The 25,615-nt window shown below is 44.7% G+C and overlaps 1 protein-coding gene across 2 annotated transcripts in view; it reads right to left on the reverse strand.

Annotated features, from left to right (window-relative positions):
• Positions 1-17,890, reverse strand: part of WASF2 (WASP family member 2) — a 45,323-nt gene extending 27,433 nt beyond the window's left edge. Inside the window, exon 1 of one of the 2 annotated variants that reach the window (XM_075908843.2) lies at positions 17,735-17,890. The gene's annotated coding sequence lies outside the window, so the exon portion shown is untranslated. The remainder of the gene's footprint in view (positions 1-17,734) is intronic. The other variant, XM_075908844.2, reaches the window with a different exon arrangement.
• Between the last annotated feature and the right edge of the window lie 7,725 nt (positions 17,891-25,615).

Below are 25,615 nucleotides of genomic sequence, written 5' to 3' on the forward strand. Positions count from 1 at the left end.
AAGAGGGGGAATGCTGGAGACTTCTAGAAAGTTTTATTCTTAAAAATTCATTAGAGAGAGTTAATTCACTAGATGGTACAAACAAATATGGGACACGAAGGACAGCATGCAACTACTTTGTTTTTTTAAGTAGCAAGACATGATAGAACAACTATTTTCCACTGACTAGTGCCACTAGTCATCAGGCTAGCAGGTAACAGGTAAATGTTTCAAGCTTTGTGTGATAGATGAATTTAGATATTTCGACTCAAATGAAATGACATGAGATGTGAAGCGGAGATGTGAGAGCATCCTGGGAGAGCAGTCATTTGGATTTGTTACTGAAAGTTTAGACTTGGCTATGTTTAAATACAGTACTGCAGTTTTCAGCATCTACAGTACAGGCAGTCCCCGGGTTACGTACAAGATAGGGACTGTAGGTTTGTTCTTAAGTTGAATTTGTATGTAAGTCGAAACTGGTACATATTGTAGGGGAAACTCTAGCCAAACATTTCTCCAGAGCTCAGTTTTATTCTCCCACACCTCACTTCCCTCAGTCCTTTATTCTCAAGCTGAGGTGTCTGCTGAGAAAAGCCGCTCCGCGTCTCCCTGGTCTGCTGGAGGGGGGGGGGGGGCCTAGCTTCGCGTCTCCCTGGTCTGCTGGGGGGAAGCAGCTAGTGCGGGGTTGCCTCACCCCGTTTGTAAGTAGGGATCCGATGTAAGTCGGATCCATGTAACCCGGGGACTGCCTGTATTGTACAAAACCAGAAGAATATTTCATGGAACTAAAGCACCCACACACTTCCTCTTGTGACATGGGGTGTGGCTAAACACCAACGGTAATGGTCTGCCATCTCCATGGAGAGGATACGCTTGCAAGTCAGACTGATACAGAATACTGGATGGGGGAGACAACCACCCAGAGGGACAGCACACCAGGTCAAGGAACAAAAGGTCAGTGCCCCAGCTGCTGCTCATTGTTGTTCCAAGCAAGAACATGATTTGGTAGTTTCACATGGCTGCTGGGTTGGGAAAGCTGTAAACAGAAGCACTGATGCTAGAGCTATTTCTCTGCAGACTCAGGTAGACAACACTGTCAGGTTGAGGTTAAGTCCCTGTCACTTGCATGAGACCTTCCCACTTAACAATACTTTTTTTCAAACCCTGGAAGATTGGGATAGTTCTGAAATCTTGTTTCCAGGTTAACAATGGAAGTCTCTGTTCCTCACCCCAAAGTCTGAGGAGACTACAACAGCCACCCTTCTCCCCTCCTTCCTCTCCCATAGCTGTAAGTTCTGTCACTTTCTCCCTGCCAAATGTTGCCACAATTTGTCACTTACTCCTTGCTGACACATCTCTTCTTTTGCAGTTCCATTACCCAAGTTCTTTCTAAAGATCTACCAAATGTTGCAGCACTCTTTTATGCTGGGAAGCTCATACCACCACTCCCAGATTCCTAGCAGTCTTCCATCCAGCTGCACCCTCCCATTTTCAAAACTTACTATGCACTCACTCCATTTTATCCCTCCCCTTGTTTTCTCTCCCCCCCCCCTCTGATCTTAATACTTTCCTGTTTCTCCAGAGCTGGAGAGGTGCCTCCCTGTTACTCACGGAGAATGGCCTATTTAGAACACTAAACCCTAAGCAACCATGAATTGTCTTTTAGCACAAAATACTTCAAACAAAAAGGTAAATTAACTAGTTAATAGGACAGAAGACTGTAAAGAGAGAAACGCAACTCCTAATGCTGGTCTCTGCTTATCCACCACATGGAACAGAAAGTCAGCTTAGTTTACGGTGCATGTCCCATTACTAAAAGCTTCTGGTCAGTTGGATATTGCAAGTATATTGAATTAGTTGACTATGGGTATTCAAATCCTGCAAACACTGGTTCTGCTACAGTAGATCCTACAGGAATCACAGAGTTCGGGACTGAAATCAAGTACAATCTGTCTATTTGAAATAGCTGTTGCAAGTCTACAAGCCCTTTGGACAGAGCAGCATCCATATTCACCATTCTGAAAAACAAGGCTTGGACAGCAAACCTTATTTGACAGACCAAATGCTACGAACAATAAGGGAAATAGTCTTTGTCAATTTTAAAGCCACACGGTGACATCCCAGGATTAATCATCTGCTTTCCTACAGGAATTCTGTCAATGAAAATAAATCACTGAAATCAAGACCAAATTCTTCCCCACCATGTAATTGGGGTGGGGGAAGAAAAAAAAACTACCATTGGCTGACAAACAATTATTTGCTTTCTTTTCTTGGAAAAACACTCCAACACTATGGTCATCATATTGGTGAGGAGGAAGAAGTAAAAAAACAAAGGTCACATAGAATATATACATACTATTTTGCCTACAAGATTATGGGAGCTATTTTCTCACTGCTATTGGAATGACTAGCATTGCATTAATGTAATTCCTCACAGTTAATGCAAGAAGTGACTTCTTAGATTAGAAACTGTCTGAGAGTAAATTTTAGCACCAGAATTAATATCTGTCACAATGTCTGATGTAACAGAACCTGAGGTGGACGGAGCATTTTCAAGTGTGCTCGGGTCACTGATAACTCTTCCCCAGCAATCAAATTAAAATTTCTACAGCATTGATTGCTACAAATAATCCTCACAAACACAAAGAGTATAGCAAAGAGGAACTGGCCTCCAGCTAAGCTCCTCAGAGGGCAGCTGGGAGTATTAGACACACCAGCAGGTTTGCAAATGAGAGGAAAGAAATAATCAGATACGAAATCCCCATCAGTATGAAATGGGACTTACTCAGTGGCCTGCCAATGCAGACTGACCATTTATTCTAGTGTCTATGACAACTCTACTTTAAATTTCAAGCTTCTCTCAGCAGAAACTGCTCCCCCATCAAGCTGTAATGGCCAGAGAGACTGGCTTTTGCATAATCTCAAAAGGCAGGGGTGGGGAGGGGAGGACAAAGCAGTCTGATATCCAGGGAAAAAAACAGAAAAGTCAGCAGAAGGTTCTGCTGAGAATTCATGGCAGTATCCAAGTGCACAATGTGGCCACAGAGAAGTGGGATGCAGTAATCAGAGCTGCTGCTGTTACATGCTACCCTGAGAGAGGAGACCTACCTAGCAATCAGTTCAGCATCCGAGCAATGGGGAGTGAAATTATAGAGCAAACTGCCATGTGATGCCACAAACTATTCCACTTCACCAGTTGTAACAAGTATTCAGTCGCAAAAACATGCCAGATGCTTATCTGTCATTAGCCTACAAGCCTGCCAGCAGCTGAACAGGAGTCAGCAGTGCAAGGCAGCTTGGGACTATTTTCTTTCACAGGGTCTATTCTCCCCACAGGTCAGAGGATGTGTGTGGGTAAAACCCCCACACATAGGAGAAAACATTGCTCAACATCTCTTACAGATCATTAAGTACCAAAAAGTCAGTTCAGTCCTCCCTTTGCCTGCCATCACACACACAAAAATTTCCCTGAACTGGATCCACACTCATTTGAAGGTTTGCCCAAGGTCTGCTCTGAAGATAAATGAACATCAGCAAACCTCAACCACCAAATCCAGATGTTGACAAGAGGGATCCTATAGCATTATGAAAGGGAGAGTTGAAGGAGGTGGTCTAGGAAAACATGGGGTAAGAATAGCCTTGGAGATGCTAAAAAATTTGATCTGCTTCTAGAAACTTAAACGCAGTTCAAACCGAAAAGCAACTCCAGAAGTAACCCTACATTTATTGTCTCTCAAGGACTCCCTCTCTAGTTTGCTCAGTCTACAAATGAGTTTTTCTTTTTTCACAAGCTGCCACCCTTGCAAGCCCACTGCAGAATCCAAAAGCCAACCTGTCCTTTTTTCTGGCTTATGCATCATCACATCACCACTCATTGCTTTCAAGGGGATTGCACAGGTGTGAGTGAGAACTTGGGTCTTCATTTGAGACTTATCACAATTGATAACTGATAACGAGCAAGCCAGAAAAGAATCCACCTCACTCTCCCATAATGGGTTGGCCATCAAACTGTACCACACTAAAGCAAGCCAATATGATCCAATTGAAACAGGAAAATCCACTGAGGAAAAAGCAGGCCTTTCTACATAACCATTTTTGTTTAACACTGTTTTCAGTTAAATGAATGTAAACATTAGAGTTCTTCTCTAAAAAGTGGTTATCTGTGGGAAGACTCCTTGACTAAGTGTACACACAGAACTTATACATTTAAATACAACTTTAGAATTGTACAGTAGTGACAAAAGAAAAATCAATATAGCACAATTAAAACAATTGTAATCAACATTTGAGTCTCAGAATACACAGCTATTGGCCCTGATTATCTACAGAAATTAAAACTCAACGGCAGAAAGTTTCACATCCTCAGCACATAAACACACTAAAAAAAAAAGAAGAAAAGAAAAGATCAGCTACTTAAATACTGGACTTTTTTTGCTGTCGTAGCTGCAGGGGAAATAGGTGGAGTAGAAACAGTGAAATATTTACTTGAGTTCTTGACTTTTTCTTTTAAGGTTGACTAATTTTGGCAGGGATCCATGGTTACTAGTGACTCTGCTGCAAAAAGCTACTAGCTTTAAATATTCAAGTGAAATTTAGATTATTTAGATAATCCAGAAGTATCATCTTGGATTTTCAAATATTACAATTATTTGCAGGGACAGGATGGATCAGGGGACTAGTAACAAACTACAGTCTTTTATCTTTAGGACTTTGATTCCCATTTGGCCCAGATCTAGATTTTGTATCATTAGCATCTGAGAGCTGTTAAATAAATAGGTCTCAACCCTTTCCCAGTAGATGAGTCCATTGCATGACTTTTACTACCACCTCATTCAGCATACTTGGGAATCTCAGGGGATAGACCAGTGATTGAATGGGCCAGAGAGACTATTACTCTTTAGCTGGGCATGAGGACAGCATGGAAGAAGCTTGCGCTGTAATCTTCCACAAAGAACCAGAGTTCTGGATAAAATGGCAGATGTCTCCAGGGCTCTTAACCTAGCACTTTCTAACAGCACTACATTTACTTAAAAATACATGCTTTCCAGTCAACACATTTTCAAATAGCTTTCTGAACAACAGCTGCATTGCTAATAATGTCATATTAAAAAAATGCATCGAAGTCTCATGGCATTGCTACATGAATGTCTCCCCAAATCTACAATCCAATTTCTGCAAATTCTGTACATCTGCTAAACCAAGCACCACTCACTACCTCATTCCAAAAATGAGTCAGTGATAATAGGAATAGCAGGTCTTCTTCCTCACTTGCCTGCCACCCTCCTCTAGCCACAAGAGGGGGCCTGTCCTGTGTTTACCACCATAATAAAACAATCAACGAGCCCTTATTAAGCCTCAAATATCACACTGGTATATTTTCATCATATAGCAGAACATTGTAATTGATGTAAGCAGTTTTTGAAATGACTTATCCCTGAAGTAGGAGCACATTTTGAACCTGTTTTACAGCAAACTGTTATATCTCATTTGCAACTAAGCCCGATAAACTTTCCTACCTGTCCTTTAATATACTCTTTCAGGTAGAGATCCTACACTATATTTTATTGGTGAAACAAAGAAGCAGCTCTAACCCTCTTCTGAACAGCTGTTCTTTCAGTTTCAACTCATGCCTAGATAACTATATCACAGCAGAGTGCCCCCCCACCCGACTGCCACACTTGGGGAATACTAGAAAGATAAGTCTTTTCTTAATTATTAAATGTAAATAGCTCATTAAATATAATCCAATTACTTTAATTGTAAGAAAAGGAAGTAATTACAATATGTACATGTATTCTTGCCTGAACTGATTTAATATCTTAAATTAATCTTTGCAGCATTAATACTCTAAGTTAACCTTTGGCATTAGAAAATGTGAGGAAGTTGATGTCTTAAATGTTATTTTATGAATATCTGTGGAGATTTCAGTCAGAAGCAATTTTAGAGGAAACAGCTAATCATTTCTACAAAGTCAAAATAAGATTCCTTGCAATTACAAAAGTAACAGGATATAGCGTCAGAATCTATAAACATGTTTTATTGCATCAGAGAAGTTAAAAGTCAGAGATGGAAAAGAACTGAAATGGGAACCATTCAAAACCTAGCAATTGCTTCTTTGGGAACCTACTGCAATCCTGCAAACATGTTCATGCTTATCGTTTTACTGCCACAAGTATCCTACTAAAGCCTTGACTATACTTACCAAAAGGTCCACATTGCAGCGATCGAACTACTGGGGTTCGATTTAGCTGGTCAAGTAAGGCTCTTGGTACTCCTCAGAGTCACAAGGAGTAAGGGAAATCAAATTAAGTGTTTTCTCCTGTTGACCTCCCACTGTGGGGCCGACTCAGAAAAAATCAATTTAAGGTACGTCAACTCCAGCTACATAATTCTCATACGTGGAGATGCAGATCTTAAATTGATTTTCTACACCAGTATAAACCTGGACTTAATCTTTCTCTGGGCTAACAATACACAGGAGATGGGGGGAGGGGGAGATCCAACTGAGTTTACAACTTGAACCATGGTAGCAAATAAAAGGGCTTCCAACACCTTCCTTGAGATCCTGTTCTCTAAAGATACGTCTACACTACAGAGAAGATTGAAGCTGCCACTGTCAATCTTTCAGGGCTCAAATAAGTCGGTCTAATTAGGACAGCTAATTCAAACGGATCAATGCCAGTAGTCCTGCTTTCACGAGGAATAAGAGAAGTCGAAGAAATAGTCTTCTCCTTTCAACTTCCTGCAGTGTGGATAGTGCCAAAAGTCAAGTTAAGCTATGGAATTAACATAGCTGAAGTTGCGTATCTTAATTTGACCTTGTTCCGTAGTGTAGACATTCCAAGTGAAAATCTCCCTCCAGTGAGCAGTTCTAGGATAGGTTTTGTACCAGTTCTAAGCCTAGACTGTCTTTTGTTTATTCCTACTCCTACCCATTCTACCATGCCAGACCATTCTTCCTCTCCTTGGCGTTCACATTTTTCAGATGTTCAGTACTTAATATCTGGCCAAGCGATTCCCCCCCCTTTCCTCATCTATAGGAGGGGGTCTAAATTGTTGTCAATCTCACTGATTTATATATTAGAATGATATAGTCAGACTGGGGAAGAAGTAAAATTAGCCACTTCACATTCATTCCATGCTGATAGCTAGTTTAAAATAGTGAAATACCCTGTACAAGAACTCCGTAATATGAAAAGCTTGTCTTCTCACTAACAGAAGTTGATCCAATAAACGATACTACCTCACTTACCTTGTTTCACTGGGGACATTTATGAACTAGGCATATTTAGAATAGATTACAATTAAAAGGAGACTTTCATATTCTAAACAACCCAAAGTAATACATTAGTAAGTTACTCATGGCAATTTTTTTTATATAACAGCTATATTTATTTGTAAGCCTTTTTAAAATGATCCATTTAAATTTTAACAGTTACAGGAAAAAGGGGACCAGAGAGTTCTTTACTGACAGTGGACTTTGGAACTTAAAAGTTTTATAACTAACATTGTCAACATCACATCAAAGCAGATATCTTTAAATCAGCCTCTAATAAGCTGTCAAGCAACATTTTTCTTACTTTGCCTCTCTGTAAATGTTTATGATAATTGTTGGAAATATTTTAATGAGTTTGGGTGTGTTTGATTAAGCTAACACGTATCGACATCCACCAATAAAAATCTAATCCTCCCTAGCGTAGTGAGAGTGCAGCAACCATTACATGCTCAATAATCTCTCAAGCCTGGTCATCAGAACTGTTTAGTTTGAAAGGCAGTGATGGGATGTTGGGCAGGATACCAGGGTAAAGGTTCCTTTACTCTTTTTGTGAAGAGCCTAATCTCTTTAGCAACAAGAAGAGAATGCTAGAAGGAACCAGAATTTAACCCCTTCTCCAGACAACAATGCCATCATTCCTTGTACAATTCAGCAGCAGCCAGACTATTGAGGCCTTGTCCTTCCTACATAAAAATGTACATTCAAGTCAAAATCCAACACAAAGCAGCCTATAGTTTTCACATGATTTTTCAAGTCAAGTGGAGTAGGCTCGAATTCAGCCTCACTAAACTAAGAACTGCCCTGTCTTCCTTTGAGTTAAGAGCACAACTTTTTCTGTAGTGAAGACAAAGCCTGAGGTAGGAGAAAGCATAGACCAATGTTCCCGCTTATCTAGACCAATGTTCCCAATAATCTTCTCCATCCATGTGCGGATTTTTTCCATCCATGTGTGGAGTCATTTTTATGTACATAGAAGCACGTGCAAATGTGTCCCACCAGTAGAAACAAAACCTAGCTGTGGACCTCTACTAATCAGCGGGGTGGTATTTGAATCTCTTCTGAGTGATCACCCAAGCACTCAGCTTACAGGGAACACTGGCACAGTACCCTGGTTTAACTGTTGGCAGGGAAGAGACCTTGATTCTGGAACTCATTTTCTCCCTTGGTCTGCCAGAGACCAGATTTAAAAAACTTTAGAGTATGCCAGCAAGACCCAGTTGTTTTAATCAGGCTTTAATGATTTGGAAAGATAGGCAAATGTTGATTAGGATTCAGTAGTAGATGTCTGTGGAATATTCTACTAGTAATGGAGCTTTTTTGTTTGTTTGTTTGTTTGTTTTAACTGTAGTTTAATTTTTGCATGGGCTGAATCTATCAATTCAGACACTTAAGAAATTTAAGATCTGCACCATTAAAAATAGTTTTGAATCTCGAGAGGTTAAGTGTTTGAAACCATTATTTCATGGAACAGATATTTTCACAAGGAAGAGAGAATAGATTGCATTAGAATTGTTACTGATCCAAGTCTTGAGGTACAAGATGATCAAGGCTCACCACATGTTCCATCATCTAAAGCTGCTTTATGAAAACCTCTCATGTAAAGCCAGACCCTAGAAGCAACATCCTTGATGCAAGCCTGAATTCTCAATAGAAACCAAAATGCTATTTTGTACAAATCAGCTGATAACACGGTTTTTAATTTAGCCTCTAAAGGGGAAGTGGTCAGTTATTTTATGATGTCCGATACAGGACATAGAACTGTTATTTATAGTTACAATGTCTTCCTCCAGTTGAGGCTCAGAACAGCAGCTGCTGGTATCGAAAAGACAGGATTGGGGGGGGGGGAGCAGGGTAGTTCTTTCTTCCATATGCAGCTATAAGACCAAAGGTATAAGAACGTGGATTTTCCCTTACTGGGCACACAAGTAGTATGCAAAGGGGACTCTGCAACAGCAACTCACAACACTGTTTGCTAGTCTAGGGGCAGTCAGGGAACTTTCACCCGTTCATTCAACCCAGGTTGCCATTTCCCCTCCCTACCAATTAAGTCCTGTTTTTTGTACTCCATGCATGAATTGCTATATCAATCCATCAGACATTGTGGCTGATAGCCTCCTCTGAATGCCACTTAAAGCCTCCCAGTGAAGAGCTGGTTGAAAGCAAAGCATCACTCATTCCTCCAAGCAAATAAAAAGAACGTAGCCACACAGAGACTTGAAGCAAGACTCTTGAAAAGTAGAAAAAAGGAAGGCACTGAAAGAGAGAACATAAGAAATGAAACACACTCAGTCCTGTTCTGGTAATATAAGAGGCCAACAGAGCACTTAGCAAAGCTATCCAGCATATGAACAATTAATGCAGAACTACCGTGAAAAAAGTGACTTCAAACCCACTGTCACAAAACAGAACCAATATTCCTAGTAGAAATTCAGAACAGTCCAGTCATTGAACAGTTGGGACCAAAAATATTATTGTATTTTTCCACTACTGGATAACACAATAGGACAGGAAGGGGACAAGAAATACTCGCCTTTTTCCACTGCACATCTTCTATCGAGGTACTCAGAGCATACTTACCTTCACCTTCAGCAATGGAGCCTTTTCTAGGCATCACAAAGACGCACAACCCATTGTTCCCAGAACAATCTTACAAGCTGCATTTCATCCATCTCTCTCATCTTGCTTGCCAAAAGGAAGGTAAGAACCATTAATCCAGCTGTACAGAAGGGGAAACTGGGACACAGTGCAGTTAAATTACTTTTCTAAGTCATAAGGAGGGTTAGTGGCCGAGCTGCCCACAGAACCTAGGTTCCAGGCCTATACCATCACCATCTGTACTGGAATGAGGACATGTTCACCACAAGTCAATTTATACCTAAAAAAGGGGAAAGGTCTTCATTTCATGAAGGAATTGTTCAAACAGATACACTGCAATCCAACAGAATAATACCATGTTTTCCCACACGAAATATGCACTTTTCAGGAAGAAGAGTGTCTATATCAAACAGCGTGACATACAAGGAAAAGAGCAACTATAGCTAAATGTTTTCCAATGAAAACCAAATAAACTGGAGCTCGTTTATTATTCTTACAGCAACTTTAAGAATTGATTCATTTTAGCAAGAAACTCCGGTATACATGTTCCATCCCATTCTCTATTGTGTGCTATCTCAAAGAACGATAGTGGATAACCTTCAAATATAACAGGTCACACATGATCTCGGAACAACAGTCTAGTAGGTGGCCTCAGGGCAGAACTCACATACAGACGGGGCAGAACAATGTAGGCCTTCAATAATGAAGCAATCATTTATAAGCACCTTTTATCTGTTTATCTCCAAGGGCTTTACAGTGCTGTGTAAGTCACTACTAATCTTGAACACAGGTTCAAGGACTTTGGGTTAAAAACAAAACCACACAGAATAGTAGGGAGAACTGCACAGAATTAATGTGAGGAACAGCACAGGTTACCCCTCATCTTAACTGCACAAGCAACAATGCAAATTGAGATGGAGGGTGTAGCGTAGAACCACCAAGGCCATCAGAGAAGACAATTATCAAGTCACTTGGATCTAAAGCCTAGGCTTATGGGGGTAGTCAAGTCAACTTCTCAACTAGTTTCATCCCCAACACTGCTGCCTCTATATCAGAGGCAGCGGGGAGGGGGGAGAGGGGGAGCCAGCTTAAAAGATGGTTCCCCCCAGCACCATCTCTGTGATGCCACCTGCCCCCCGCCACGCTGCTGCCTCTATCAGGCAGCAGTGCAGGGTGGGGGAGGCTGCTGTGAAGTAGAACATCAGAAGCCAGGGCTGGTCACGAACAGGGGCTGCTCTGGCAGCAGCCCCTGTCTCCTGGGGGTCCCAGTGGACAGGGGCTGCTGGACCCTGTGCAAGCCAGGAATGAGCAAGCCCAGCTCAGTTCTGGCTTGCACCAGGTCCAGGAGCTACCCCCCGCAGTGCAGCTCTGCAGTTTCAATGAAGTAGTAGTCAGACTGTATTCACCAAAAAGCTTCACTGCAATTTCAAGAATTGGTGGGACCTTGGAACTATTTTTTAGCTTTATTACTACACGTGTGAGATTTGCATTTGAGCATGCAGCCTATAGACTGTGCATCTGAACATCACAACTCATGCTCATGTGTTAGCTTCTGTGGGAGGAGGAAAAAGGGAAGAGAGTGAGTACTCTTTCACTCTCCACTTCCCTCCAACCCCCAAGTGAAAAATCTAGAAAAGCCCACAAAGAAATAAAAATATTGTCTAACTCTGGGGCAGGCCACCATTCTGTGTACATCTACACAAAGCCCTTATGAGCCTGCCCTGTATGCTACAATATGTAGGAGACTTGATATTGGCATTCCCCAGTAGAGAAAATACATTATGCAATTTTTTTCTTTATCATGCAGAGTTGCAGAAACTCTGAGAGGAAGTAAACTTCTCCAGGGTAGTTCTGTTCTGAGCACTCATTTGCTTATGAACCGTATTTTAGTGAAAACAGAATAAAAGTTTGTTCTAGACACTTATAAAGTGCATGCTGTGTTTAAAAGCCTGATCCTGCCAATATTATTAGGCTTAGTACTTGCTACTGAGAGCAATACCATTAAAAACAAGGGTATTGCTCAAAACAGTAAGCATTATGCCCTAAGCACCTATTCCACTGAAAACAGCTGCATTTTGTCCATATCATTAAGGATTTAAGGCAGGGGTGGAAAACCTTTTTTGAGTCAAAGGTCACTGACCCACAGAAAAAGTCAGGGGACGCATACAAGTGAGAAAGCAAAGTGAAAAGCCTTGGACTGAGAAGGAGAAAGACACTCCCTGACACACCAGAGCATAGGGGGCCCAGGCTAGTAGATTTTGTGTACTCCAGCACCGTGGGTGAGTGGCAGGTGGGACAGACACTTCAGCACAGGCCCCCCAATGTAGGGGGGAGGGTCCTGAATCTCAGGGGCTGCATCGGGCCCCAAGGCCTGAGGTTCCCCACTCCTGATTTAAGGCAATGAAGGGGCCAAAGACTGACTTTTATAGAGGTTATGTGCAAAGAAAAACAATATTGGGCCTTTGGTGTGTCATGCTAGCCCATGCTCAAACCTCCCCTCCTCCCTCCCCCCAAAAAAATGGAACAGATATTACTTCCAGTTTTCCTACTGTGTGTTTTTCACACCTACCTAGAGCATTCTTACAGGCACCATCAAATTTACAGTCATAGGATTTTTAAAATAATATATTTCACAGTTTCAGATTTGAATCTGAAATTTCAGTGTTGCAATTGCAGGGGTTCACAAGCTTACTGATGTGGGAGTGGCACTGCTACCCTTATTTCTGTGCTGCTGCTGGCTGTGGCGCTGCAGTCAGAGCTGGGTGGACAGAGAGTAAAAGCTGCTGGCTAGGGCTTTGTCTACACTGCTGGCTTTTGCTGGCAGAGCATGCAAATGAAGTGCTGATTAGCATTTTGTCACTTCACTTGCATAATCTGAAGGCTCTTGCACAAAAAGGGGTTTTTGCGCAAAAAGGAAACTCCCACACTGCTTGTTTTTGCACAAAAACAGCTCGAGTAGATTATGCAAATGAAGCACAACAAAATGCTAATCAGCACTTCATTTGCATACTCTGCTGGCAGTGTAGACATAGCCTAGGAGTCCAGCTCTGAAGGCAGAGCCACACCACCAGCAGCATCACAGGAAGATGGCATGGTATGGCCACCCTTATTTCTGCATTACTGTCTGCAGAGTTGCGTCTTTAGCAACCACCACTCTCTAGCCATCCAGCTCTGAAGACAGCAATGCAGAAGGAAGGGTGGCATATGGTATTGCCACCTTACTTGTGCCCAGGTGCTGGTAGGGCGTTGCCTTCAGAGCTGGGTGGCCAGAGAATAGGCACCATTGGCCAGGTTCCCAGCTCTGAAGGCAGCACAGAAGTATAGCTATCCAAATCATGACTCCCTTGCAACTCCCTTTTGGGTCAGTACTCCTAGTTTGAGGAATGCTGGTCTCTCCCATAAAGACTGTATAGTATAGGATAAAAGCACACAGACAACCAGATTTCACAGTCTATTACACATTTTTCATGATTAGCTGATAAGGGAAAGTGCTCAGAAGGAGCTAGCCCGCTGCGGCTCTGTAGTTTAAATGCAGTAAGAGCCGGTTATATAGACAGCCTGGCTCTTACTACATTTGAACTGCAGAGCCGCAGCGCGGGTTGCGCCTGGACCCAGCTCGCATCATGTCCAGCAGCCCCTGTCTGCAGGGGGTCCCAGCTCCCACAGGGACCCCTAGCGCATAGAAGCTGCTATGGAGCAGCCTCTGTTCACAGCAGCCAGGCTGGCCGTGGACAGGGGCTGTTGCCAGAGCAGCTTATGTTCATGGCCAGATCCACTTGCCGCAGAGGCCGCTCTGGCAACAGCCCCTGTCCGCAGTGGCTGGCCACAAACAGGGGCTGCTTCACCGCAGCAGCTCCTGTCTGCAGTGGGTCCCAAAAATCCCTGCTGGGACTCCTGCAGCCAGGGGCTTCTGCCGGAGCAGCCTCCCACGCGCCTCCCGCACTGCTGCATCTGATAGAGGCAGCAGTGTGTGGGGGGTGAAGCAGCAATGCAGAGACTTTGCTGGAGGGAACCAGCTTTTAAGCCGGCTCGCCCCAATACCAGCTCCTGCTTCCCCCCACCATTCTGCCTAGGCTTATCGGGTAGTTGACTAATCGACTACTCTTTTACATCCCTAATTTATACACAAGTTTTTTTTTTAATTATTTGTGTCACCCACTCAATCATTGATCAGAAGACATGTTCTGAACTGAAAACTTACAAATAAATCAAGTGTATTTGGTATGCAATACAATTCCTAGTGACAATGGTATAAAATTCTGCTCAATGGAACATTATCAATTACTCATTCCTAAAGTCTCCTGTAGTGATAGCTCTGCACCTCTTTACAGGTCCATGCCTCTTTCCTTAGCAAGGGCATGTCTATATACCACAAACGTAAGTTGATTCTAAGTTGACATACAGCCTTTGCAGTAATTAAGTTGGCTGTATACGTCCACACCACACTGCTTGTGCCAATGGAGTGTATCCTCACTAGCAGCACTGCAGAGAGCAGTGCACTGTGGGTAGCTATCCTATAGTACAACTAGTCAGTCACTACTTTGTTTGATTTTAAACTAGAGCGTTTCAGATAAATTAGTGCATTTTTATCAGTTCTACTGCCTATAGTTAGAGACCTGCATAGATGCAAAATTTGTATCTGCAAAAATGAGCCACAGATATCTGCATCCATATCCATGGATGAGGCTGTGGATATAAAGTAGATGTCTGTGGATTTGCAGGGCCTTACCTATAGGCTGCTTTATTTCAGCTGTCTTCAACTCTTATTTTCTCATCTTTTCCAATTATTATGGGTTGTGCTATACACACTTCTGTAAATCAGGAATAGAAAACTTCAATAGAAATCTACCAGGCAAAATCAAAATGAAATGTTTATGGAGGTCCACCAGCCTGGTAAATAGACAACAGCTTTCCCAAACAATAGCTGAGTTGTCCCTTTCACTGCTATTCACCAGGTTCTAAAGAAAACAGTGAAACCAACCACAGTCCTGTTAATTTTACCCTTCAGCTGCTTGGAAAGACTCTCACCAACAGCAGAAGTACTAGAGCCATTTGCATGCAAAATGGTAAGTGGACAGGAAAAAGGTTTCAGAGGGGTAGTTGTGTTAGTCTGTAACTTTAAAAACAATGACTTACGTGGCACCTTAGAGACTAACAAAAATACATAGAATCATGAGCTTTCATGGGTAAAACCCACTCCATCAGATGAGTTGGAGTTGACATTCAGTTCTCCCTTGGAAGATGATCTTTCTATAACCCACATCCATTCAGTGTGACTTGCTGTCCCCATCTAGCGTTGGCTGGGCTACACATACTGAGCTTGATGATCCTGCTAGTAGATGCTCATGTTTTATGATTCAGAGATCAATCATTGCCACTGCCAACACACCCAGGGGAGTAGCATTAAAAGTGATGATTGTATGAGAATTCGAATCGGGTAGACTTGTGAAGTTTGGGAGGAACTTCCCCAAACCAGGGTATTACATTAAAAAAAGTTAAAAATATAAAAACAAATTTTGCAGCTGTGTTTGACCTACTTTCACCAGCCATTTATAGCTTTGCACTTACTCATGAGTCAATGAATGGATTTTCAAAGTCATGCTATTACTGTTTTTAAAATTTGTAAATATTATACAAGTCTGTTAAAGATTTTAATAATACATTTTACAAGAGGCTCAATATAGCCTTTAACCAAAACTTAACACAAAAACCCACACAAGAGTCAAACTAAAAGAAACCGATACAGAAATTCTACTGTACAGTAAGTCACAACAAAGGGCATTTTCATTCCTGTGACTTTTAATAGTAACAAGTTCTGCAGACATTTAGAACTGATGGGAAAAAAATCGTGGCTATTTTCCTTCCTCATCTGACAACCAGTTTGTGTGTGGGTTTACTCCATTCCCCATAAAGCAACATTGCAGAAGAACTGACAAGCTATGTGCCACCCTCATTCTCTGAGGATCTCCCATATTTTTCCACTATTAACTTTTCTTTCTCACAGGGCTGACCACACTTCTGGGTGCTAGTCAAGCAAGAGGACCAGAGAGGGCTTTGTAAATTATAGCCCCATTTACACCAAGAATATTTTCTATGCATTCCCCACCCACTGATTATATCAGTTCTGCTCCACTCCTGATTGCAGCTTTGGATGTCACAGACGGCCTGCCAACATTTTTAACACTGCACTGATCAAACCTCTTCTTAGCAGAGATATATAACATGGTGTTAAGAACACATATTGCCCAATCTGCACTAGGACACTGTTGCTAACAGAAGAGTTGAATCAATGTTGGCACCCATTAAAAGTTTTAGAAAATTTCCCTTTTGTAGACAGGGCCCTTAAGCTGTTGTCTCTATCAACTCCCTTGCTTCAAAAGAATACAGCTCATATCCTGAAGCAGCAGTTTTAATGCAGGCCTACAAGATAATTCAGAACAATCTGAAGAATATCTTCAGGAAGAGTATTGTCTTCAGACTGAGTCACAGCTAGGTTAGCTTCCTAAACTATCCCTTTCATATCCCACCAGCTACAGAACTCCTAAGCTAATGTGCTAGAAGAGACCAAGAATCAGTATTGAAGAACAGTGATAGAGATGTAGCCGTGTTAGTCTGGGGTAGCTGAAGCAAAATGCAGGACAATGTAGCACTTTAAAGACTAACAAGATGGTTTATTAGATGATGAGCTTTCGTGGGCCAGACCCACTTCCTCAGATCAAATAGTGGAAGAAAGTAGTCACAACCATATATACCAAAGGATACAATTAAAAAAAATGAATATGAAAAGGACAAATCACAGACACTTACCTTCCTTCCCCCCTCTCCCCCTCCCCCCGCATCCCCCTCCTGTTCTGCAATGTGATTTGTCCTTTTCATATTTGTTCATTTTTTTTAATTGTATCCTTTGGTATATATAGTTGTGACTACTTTCTTCCACTATTTGATCTGAGGAAGTGGGTCTGGCCCACGAAAGCTCATCATCTAATAAACCATCTTGTTAGTCTTTAAAGTGCTACATTTTATTGAAGAACACACACACACAAAGACGGGGGGAAGGGCGGGCAGAAGAGAACTAATTCTTCCACCACCAAAATGCAGCCACCTCTGGGCTGAGAAGGCAGCAATCAGGCAGACAACAGCTTCATACCAATGTGCCACAATTCCACTCTCAAAAAACTCGCACCAACAAAAGCAGCCAGCTTCACAAAACAGGCAAAACTTTTTACACGCCCAAGCAGGCACGTCACCAGCTGTGTGGGCACCTTGGGGGAGAGGGGTGGGGGAGGAAGAAGGGTTCTTTGGAGAAAAACAAACAAACCCAGCCGTCAATCTTCCACCCAAGTCACCCTCCTCCGTCCAACAAACCCCCAAATCTGTTCACAGGCCTCTTCTCTCTACTTTCGGGTGCTACAGAAAAGACTGTCGCCCCATTATCAACGCACGTCCTATGCTAACCAGAGCTATACCGCAGGGATCCTGGCAGGCTCCACGGGCTCTCCCGCTCTTTGCCCTTCTCTGGCAGCCAAGCCCTTGAACAGCCCCCCCCTTGGCGCCCCCCCCCAGCTCAGGGGGTGCCCCCCACAGGGCCAGGCAGGGGCCCACACGCTTGGCAGTGAGGGAGACTCTGCTCCAGCGCCACCCCCAGGCAGGGAGATGGAGGCAGCCAGCCCCCCAGCCCCGAGCGGACAGGCCGAGCCCGCCCCCCAGGCCAGGCCTAGGCGGGGGGGAGCCCCAGGCAGCGCCACCCATGGCTCATTATATGGCAGGAAGCAGGGCCCACCCCAGCCGCACGGCTCCCTATTTGGCAGGGGCCTGGCTGCTGCCCCCAGGTTCAGGGGCCAGCCAAGGAGACGGGCGTCGCTCCCTGCGCGCCCGCGCACTCACCCCGCTAGGCGGCCTCGCTTTCTGCTCCGGCTCCCTCCGCTCACTACCACCGAGGCGGGCCGCCCCTACCGTCCGCCATTCCACTCCGTGCCCTGACTGAAGCCCGCCCCGCCTCCCCCAGCACCGGTCCGCGACCCCATTGGCCCCCCGCCTCAGCTCTTCGGCAGCCGATTGGCCGCCTCGCCGCGTCCATCAAACTTGCTACGCAATTTGCGTACGCTCCCCAGCGCAGCACCAGGGCCCCACCCAAGCAAGCGCCGCAAAGAGTCAACAAGGTGGAATGTGCCATATGAGCCGGGAGGGGAGAGGGCAGACACTATTTGGATTAAACGGAACAAGATTTTTCTGGAGAGGCCAATCGATTATTTTGAATTCTCACGGTACTGTCACTTTATTTCACGGGGATTAGGAGCGGCCGGAAAAGATTGTGCTTCCTATTTTGAGAACTGCTTGGCCTGCCCCTTCCTGGACTCCTCCTATTACTGCACTTGGACTTTGCCCTTCTTCTCTATGGTGTGAGACCCTCCAAGGAAGGTTCCACCTGGAGGAGTGGGGGTGTCATACCAGTATGACTGACCCATTTGTGAAATAGATATGGGGGGTGCACTTGGGGTGCATCTACACAACAGGGCTTAACTGGAAATAAGCTATGCAAATTGAGCTGCGTCACCTGCATAGCTTATTTCGAAACTGGGAGCATCCACAGGGCACTTATTTTGAAATAGAGCACTCTTCCTCTGACTTCCCTTGCTCCTCCTACAATGAGGGTTACAGGAGTCGGAGTAAGAAATCCTCCAGCTTGCCAGTATTTCGACATTACTTTGAAATAACTGCCGGCTGTGTAGACACAGATTAAGTTATTTCAAAATAACACTAGCTATTTTGAAATAATGTTGCTATGGAGACGTATCCTTGGGGTGCATTTACACCACACCCTTACCTCGAAATAAGCTACACAATTTGCATAGTGCAAATTGTGTAGCGTATTTAGCTTATTTTGATGTCATTTCAAAATAGCTTATTTCAAAATTTGGCGCTGTCTACACCATGCCAAATTTCAAAATAAGGCACCATTCCGAAATGTCCTTCACCCTTGTGCAATGAGGTTTTCAGGGACGTCGGAATAGCAAGCCCATTATATTTCAGGACAACAGGCTTGCTCTTAAGACGCGGAATAGCTATTTTGGGATACCAGCAGTGGGCAGAAAGGGAAGGGTAAGAAAGGACAGAGGAGAGAGGTCAGTAGTGTAGCTGTGGCTAATCTAATGCCACATCTCATTAGGGACATGGAGCTTAGGTTAGGTTAGCCACTTCATTTTGTCCATTACAACACTGATTGGGGGATGGGACAGACACGGATGGTAAAGGGTGGCAATGGCTGTTGTCTTTCATTGAAGACTATGGGGGACTCCCTTTTGCCCACCACCTGGTAATGGCCCTGCAGAGGGAGCAGGGAAAGACTGGGGCTGAGATAGGGCCCAGCTGAAGAGAGAGAAGAGATGGAGAGGGCAAGGGAGGCTGTAACGATGGGGAGAACCCAGGGAGAGGTAGTCAGGGAGAAGAGGCTGGCAGAGACAATGGATCAGGAGGCAGCCCTAGTAGAGGTAAGCAGAGATGAGGAAGCAGAAAGTGGAGGAGGACCTGTTGGGGCTGAAGAGGGTGAAGGAGAAGACAGATGTGATGGTAACAATAGGGGTGGCCATACAAGAGAGGGAAAGGACCTTGCTACTGACCCAAATGGAGTTGGTTCTCGCTCCAGGGAGCGTGGTGGAGGCAGGAAGCTACAAGAACTAGAGGGGACCCTGGCGGAAGGGGATGCAGGAATTCTAAGGATGAGTTGTGGTGATGATGAGGAAGGCAACTGCTAAAAAAGAAAAGACTGCAGGATTTTGGGAGAGCCAAGGAGGTCACGGAGAAGACCCTGTTAATGGTGGGAAGGAGGTAGCCTCGGTCTGAGATAATCTGCCCCCTCAATTGCCCTTTACCTTGGGGAGCTTTCTCCACCTCCCTTCCTCACTCCCTATGGAAGAGCAGGGATATGGAGTTAGAGAGTTCAGATTGTGTTGCTACTAAACAGACAAAATCTAAGGAAATAGAAATATTTTGTAGCGGGCAGGAAGCCCTTTTTAAAATAACATCTTGTGTCCATGGTGGCATGATTTATTCCATATTCACAGGATCCTCATGTTTGGGATGCTCTCTCAATGCTGCATTACTGGCATTGCTTTTTGGGTGCAAGGCAAGACTTTTTGTTAAACCATTTTGGAGACCATAGCTTGACAGACTGAAATCCTGAAATATTTGGACTGTGCAAAGAAACTCGATACATCTGATCTAGTCCAGTTTTTGGCCCTGGTCCTGCAGGCTGATTCATGTGGATGAAACCACATTGACTTCAAGCCAGTTTGCTTGCAGCCACAGAGGTCTGTCTGTGCACATCTGATAGCAGGATTGGAGGCTTAGTCTCAGCTTCTAGCAGTTTCTGTTACATTGGTGCTGGGAGATTTTCTCTCTCCAGTAAAGCCCGGGAATTCATTTCTAATACTTTGCTAGTGGCAAAGGCAGCAAAGTCAAGTTAGCATCTCCTGGGAAGGACTAAACGATTCACCTGATTGTAACATATGTGAGTTGGGGAAAAAATTACCAATATAAAAACTGGAAAAAAAGTCGACAACGTAAGTAAGTTGTAAGCCTTCTAGAAGCAGATGTCTTCAACTCTGCAAAGACTTATGCGCATTCATCTTTTTGCATGTGAGCAGTCCCAGTAGAGCCAATGGGCATAAATTACTGAAGAGAATCAGGGTGAGAGTGGCGGGAGTACTGCACTGGGATTCTATTCCCAGGCTGCTGCTGGCTTGCTGGCAGGCCATGAGCAAGTCACTGCTTCTCTCTGTGCCTCTGTCTCCTCCCCCATCTATAGAATGGGGACAATGATGCTCCTGGCATTGGGAAAACACTTTGGCTGTGTCTACACTGGCATGAATTTCCGGAAATGCTTAAAACAGAATAGTTTTCGTTATAAGTATTTCTGGAAAAAGAGCGTCTACATTGGCAGGCTGCTTTTCCGGAAAAGCCCTTTTTCCGGAAAAGCATCTGTGGCCAATGTAGACGCACTTTTCCGGAAAAGAGCCCCGATCGCCATTTTCGCAATTGGGGCTTTTTTCCGGAAAAGACTACTGGGCTGTCTACACTGGCCCTTTTCCGGAACAGTGTCCCGGAATAAGGACTTATGCCCGAGTGGGAGCAGAATAGTTTTTCCGGAATAGCGGCTGATTTTGTACAGTAGAGCATCGTTGCTTTTCCGGAAATTCAAGGGCCAGTGTAGACAGCTCGCAGCTTATTCCGGAAAAGCGGCTGATTTTCCGGAATAAGTGGCCCAGTGTAGACACAGCCTTTGAGATCTAGGGCAGAAAAGTGGAATGAAGGAGGCAGTAATGTGAAGGAAGCGGTAATAAGTGTGCATCACTACTGGAAACACAGATATCCCCTTCTCTGTTCAAAAATGGCACCCTCAAAGGGAAAAGAAGAAATGGGAGCCAACAGCTTCCGTGTCACAAACGGCAGGTGTGAACAGTTGAATCAGAATTTTAAACATGTACAATAGATGCACCGGAGTGTGTTATTTAACTCTTCCCCCACCCACTCACTGCAATTGTTTCCCTGGCTATAGTTTTACATTTCTTCACTAATTGCTTGTTTTACTTAAAATACACAACTGGCTGGGGAAAAGTAATGGACCAACATGCAGTTAACACTATAAAAGATGTACATGTCTGTCCATTCAAAAGTACTAATCCAATTTTAAAATCAACTACACTTAATAAATTGCTGAATGCTAGCCCCTAGCTTCTGGTTGGTTGTTGGTTTTTTTTTTTTTTTTTTTTAGTTTAGAATTGCTTTGGTGCTGACTTGTATCCTTTGCAAAATGCTGCTGCTGACCCAGTACTACCAGCTGACATCAATGCAGTCCTTCCTGAATGCAAGTTCTATCCTTGGGCCAGCTTTTCTGTTTCGCAGAGATTGTGCTCTGCAAACTGGGTGTGTTTCCTGATTCTCTTTTGACCCTGGTGCAGGTTAGAGCAACCTGGGAATTGCTGTAACCAGGACTAGTTTGACAAGAGACCATCCCCTACTTCAGCAGAGCTGGAATGATTCGTGGTCCACCCACTCCTCCTTCCCTGTGCCTGCATGCTCTTCCTGGCCCCTGCAGGGAGGAGAGCATCGGAGCTGATTGTGCTTCTGGCTCAGCACCCACTCAGGACTCTCTCATCCCAAACTAGGGGGATGCAGCCAATCTCTATTCCCTTTGCATTGTACGAGCAGTACAGAGTGTAGCAGGAGAGAGAATGTGCCCCTTTGTTTTTCACACCACAGCTCTGTCTGAGACCCACTGCACACAGACATATATGATATGTGACTATTTCGCCGCATTTCTCGCCCATTCTGTCCCTCCTAGTGCACAGCCCCTTGGAAAGACAAGCCCTCTGCAGCAGTAGATCGATCCGCGGCTGAATGCTGCAGCAACTGGGGTAAACAAGCCAGTGTTCTTATCGCTCAAGAGCTCACCTATCGCCATCAGCACCCGCTACGGAACACCGCACCAACATTGCCCGGCACCCATCGCTAGCACCCCTGGGCCTGCATGCATCCCGCTTCCCTACGCCCTTGAAATAGTCAACCCTGGCAACCCGGTTCCACCCCCTCCTCCCACTTGGCCTTGCTCAAACAGCTACACCCTTTTCCTGGCAAAATCGCCCCTGCAAAGTTGAACTAATCAGGCATGCCCCACCCCTAGCCAACACCTCTCCATCTCTCTCTCCTGTGGTAACACACTTACACAGCTGTAACGCACAGACGTGGGCTCCATCTATAGGAAGGCATGAGAGGGTTCTCGCTTCCAGGTTTTCCATGCTGCCTTGAAGAGGATTTGCCTCCATCAATAGGTGTCACAGCCCCCAGGGAACCCTGTAATCTGTATCTGCACTGCAACCTTTATTGCTAGTCTGCGTGAGAGAGTCTCTTTATAACCCCTGAATTTCTGCTGAACTGCAATATCCCAAACAAAAGTGATTGATACCCCCTGACACTTGTTTCTCTATAAGGGCTGTGGTCGCCTGCCAATTGCCTTCCTGCATTTTCTGAATGTAAATGATTCTCCAGCTAAACTGCCATACAGACTGCCAAAGTGACCAGAAGAACAGCCCTACGCCAGCTGCAGCTGTGGCCATGCATCTTTTCAGCTATTTTGCTTGTGCTGTCTTTTTTTACAATGGGGGAAAAAAAAAATCTAATGCTTATATAAGAGGCTCGGAACGCCAGCCAATGCTATGGGAAGATGTATTACAGGCTTTTCCACAACATGCTGCCCTAACGGTAGGGCCCTATCAAATTCACGGCCAGGAAAAATGTGTCACAGACTGTAAAATCTGGTCTCCCCTGGGAAATCTGGTCTTCAGTGTGCTATACAAATTTCATGGGGGAGACCAGAGTTTCTAAAATTAGGGGTACTGACCCAAAAGGGAGTTGCAGGGAGGGGGAGTCCTCAATGTTATTTTACGGTGGGTGTGGTATTGCCACCCTTCTGCTCCGCTTTTAGATCTGGGTGGACAGAAAACAGTGGCTGTTGGCTAGGCACCCAGCTCCGAAAGCATAGCCCTGCCAGCAGCGGGGCACAAGTAAGCTGGCAGTACCATACCATGCCACCTGTACTTCAGCACTGCGGTCTTCAGAGCTGAGTGTAAAGGATCCAGCTCTGCAGACAGTAGCGCAGAAGTAAGGGTGACACTACCATGCCATCCTTAGTTCTGTGCAGCTGCTGGCAGTGGCTCTGCTGTCAGAGCTAGGCTCTTGGCCAGCAGAAGCTACTCTCCAGCCACCCAGGTCTGATGGCAGCACCACTGCCAGCAGCAGTACAGAAGGGTATCAGTACCACAACCCCCCTAAAATAACCCTGTGACACCCCCCTCCACACACACAGCTCCTTTTTGGATCAGAACCCTCCCAGTTACAACACTATGAACTAGGGATGTGAACAGGTTAACTGGTAAGCATCACACTTAATGGATGATGTTTACCAATGATGGTTAACTGGAGGGAGCTGTAGCTGCCCCCCACCTGCCGTAGGCAGGGGGCTGCTTCAGGCCCGTGGGGCCTGCCATGGGCAGGGGTGCTCCAGCCTAGCCAGAGCATCCCCCATCTACAGTTGGCCCGGCCCAGGTGTGCTATGGTCAGGGGTACTCCAGCCCAGCTGAAGCAGCCCCTGGCTGCAGGGGGCAGGAGGGGGCTGCTCCAGCCCGCCTCCACTTAATCAATTAATAAGTTAAACTAAACATTTAACTGGTTAAAACTAATTAAATGGGATTTGACATCCCTTCTGTGAACTTTCAGACTTAAATATCTGAAATAATGAAATTTACAATTTTAAAAATCCCATGACTGTGAAATTGACCAAAATGGACCATGAATTTGGTAGGGCCGTGCCTATGGGTGAGCTTCAATCCTGCTCATCTGGCCCTTTCTATCCCAAAACCTGACCGTTCCTGGGCATGGCCTATGATGCTAAACTAAACCAGTGAATTGTGTTTGCTAATGGCTTTGTGAACCATTGAAGGAGGCTACCAAATTACCAGAGGTCTTGTATCCAAAAGGTGTGTTGTGTCCATTGATTTCCTCCGACTACAGGAGGCTGGAATGAAGCCAGTACACACCATCCCTGTGACCTAACTCAAGTCTTGGAAAGAGGAAGCTAGTGCACTATGTCACAGTCCCATTAAACTTCCCTTTGCTACTATATTTCTCAAGCATGAACCGCATGATTGAACCATTCAGAACAGAGCAAGACACAGTCTCTGCCCCAAAGGTAAAGGAGCCTGACATGAGGTGTGGACTGACGCATCTGAGCTTAGAGCTGGGACACCTTGCAATTGTGGTTTGGTTCTGCAAATAAAATTATATCATGGCTTCATGCCCGACTTACATGCAGGCTCGTGTGTGCATCCCTGTATTTATTAATGTCCCTGGGGCCAAGGCCAGGAGAAAAAGAGACAAATCACAGCCCTAACCTGGAGGAAACCTGAAGGGTTGTGGATATGGTGCCAAGTAACCCAGGCAACGTTTAGGTCGCCCTTGTCCATGAAGAGTGAGTGGTGCGTTAGTGCTTTGTTGGTGGGGATGGATAAGAAACACTACAAAGAACAAGGCTCAGAACACATGGATTTGGGGGTTCACTGGGTATTCCTGACTGCCTTCCTCTTGTGCAGCATATCTGGGAGGACTGACTGGAAGTCAAGAGCCTAAATATCTTTGAGGCCCTGGATGTGGGATACTTCAGTGATTGGCACTATGCAAATACCTCAGCTTGGTGGAGTCCTAGCTCAGGCCCCGAGCTGGTTACGGACCATCTGTCTCTGCAGGCTGGGCAATAACTGTATGTCCCTGGTTCACAGGGCACTGAGCAGAGTTTATAAGCTTGGAAATCCTTGAGGGAAGGTGCTAGAGAAGGGCGAAGTGCTGTTGTTATGTGACGGAGCAAGCAAGAGAGGAGGTAGGGTCTGGCAACGTCCCACCGCCCAAAGCAAAGGAGCAGGCCCTTGGAATATCTGCTAGTCATTCTGCCCTACTCCGATAAGGTATATGCGCCAACAGGCGGGTGCTTCCATTGAATCAAAAGAGCCCTGAGGGTCTGATGGAATCCATGACCTGACCTGGACACCGAAGAATATGAGAAGCTGTAACAACCGCGCAGGTAAGGTGTCAGCAAGTTTTCTCTTTAATGCTTACGTGCTTAGCTTTGGGATGGAGGGGCACGAGCAGCCCTGTGATTGTATTCTTCCCTTCCCCTCCCCTCCTCCACAGCTGGCTGTGTTTGTTTCTCCCAACAGG

This window comes from Pelodiscus sinensis, chromosome 26 (genome assembly GCF_052426305.1).
Source record: "Pelodiscus sinensis isolate ZL-2025 chromosome 26, ASM5242630v1, whole genome shotgun sequence".
Lineage (NCBI taxonomy): Eukaryota > Metazoa > Chordata > Testudines > Trionychidae > Pelodiscus > Pelodiscus sinensis.